The sequence below is a fragment of the Berghia stephanieae genome, chromosome 3 (genome assembly GCF_034508935.2).
Source record: "Berghia stephanieae isolate SIO BIC M18660-M18661 chromosome 3, UCSD_Bste_1.3, whole genome shotgun sequence".
NCBI classification, from domain to species: Eukaryota; Metazoa; Mollusca; class Gastropoda; order Nudibranchia; family Aeolidiidae; genus Berghia; species Berghia stephanieae.
In genome coordinates this window covers 77,835,509-77,836,863 of record NC_088362.1, presented here as the reverse complement: position 1 = coordinate 77,836,863, position 1,355 = coordinate 77,835,509, and positions in this window count along the sequence as shown.

The following is a 1,355-nucleotide window of genomic DNA, read 5'->3' as shown; positions in this document are numbered from 1 at the left end:
AATGTACAGAATATTGGTGATCTCTGTTACTGAGGGATATCCTAATTTTTTTTTTTTTTAATGACAAATTAATAATAGAAAGTTTGAAATTATTATAGACGTCTATATTATTTTTATGTAGGGTTTTAGTCAGACTTTAAGAGCACCATTAACAGAGAAATAGAACGTAGAAAGTATTGCTAGGAAATGGCGAATACTAGAAACCATATGTATAAAGGACATAGCCCTCTTCTCGACCTGTCTTTTTAAACTCAAAGGGAGATAACAGACAAAATTTATGCCACAGATAGTCTAGCAGAATTCCGTCCCTTAGAGAACTTCAAAGGGTTCCTATTTATCCAAGTGTCTAAATTCTTTAGAATTTATTCTTTATTTTGATATATAATTAATGGCTCGACAGAATTCTTACTCTCTACTATAGCTTTTATATATATATATTATATTATATTATATATATATATATATATATATTATATATATATATATATATATTATCTTAGTCATTTTCATCTTGTTGGAACTTCTTCCTCCTCCTCCTTCTTCTCCTTTTCCTCCTCCTCCTCCTCTCCTCCTCTCCTCCTCTCCTCCTCTCTCTTCCTTTTCCTCCTTTCCTCTCTCTTCTCCTCCTCCTCCTCCTCTCTCTCTCTCCTCCTCCCCTCCTCTTCTTCCTCCTCCTCTCCTCCTCCTCCTCCTCCTCCTCCTCCTCCACTTCCTCCTGAAATGATACCGTTTTCAGGTAATGGGTCACATTTAAATATCTTTAACAACTATGTATTTGGTAACGTATTGTTAAAGAGTGGAACATCCCTTTCAACGTAATCAATTAATTTGAGAGCGTGGATTACAACTATTTTATAAGCCAATACCGGTGACCATTTCACCAAACAACACACATACTATCAATCAAACGGACAAATTTTGATGGATAAGTCAAATAAATCGAACGGTGAAGTCATCTAGTAGTTCTTTGTAGAGGTCAATAAAGTACTTTTCACCGCCAACCACTGATTTTGTAGTCGACAGCGTTTTTAAAAAATCATTGCTTGAATCTGAACTTATTTCCATTATTCTGGACTTATTAAGGGGGTGTCAGGATAAAGTCTATAGGAAAACTATGGATACAAGCGCACCTTTTTCAAGTCAATTTTTTCGCTCGTTCAACAGGCTCTAAAAATCTAAAAATGTGTATGGAATAGTGCTAGACAAAGCAAAAAGAAAAGGACAAGATAACCATCCCATAAAAAGTCTGCCTCGACTGCTCCCTAATTTGTAACTTTAACTGAATTTTGCATTGTTCGAAGCATTTATTTGCAAAAACTATTCCATAAAATATTAGGCGGCTGCACGCATCGCAT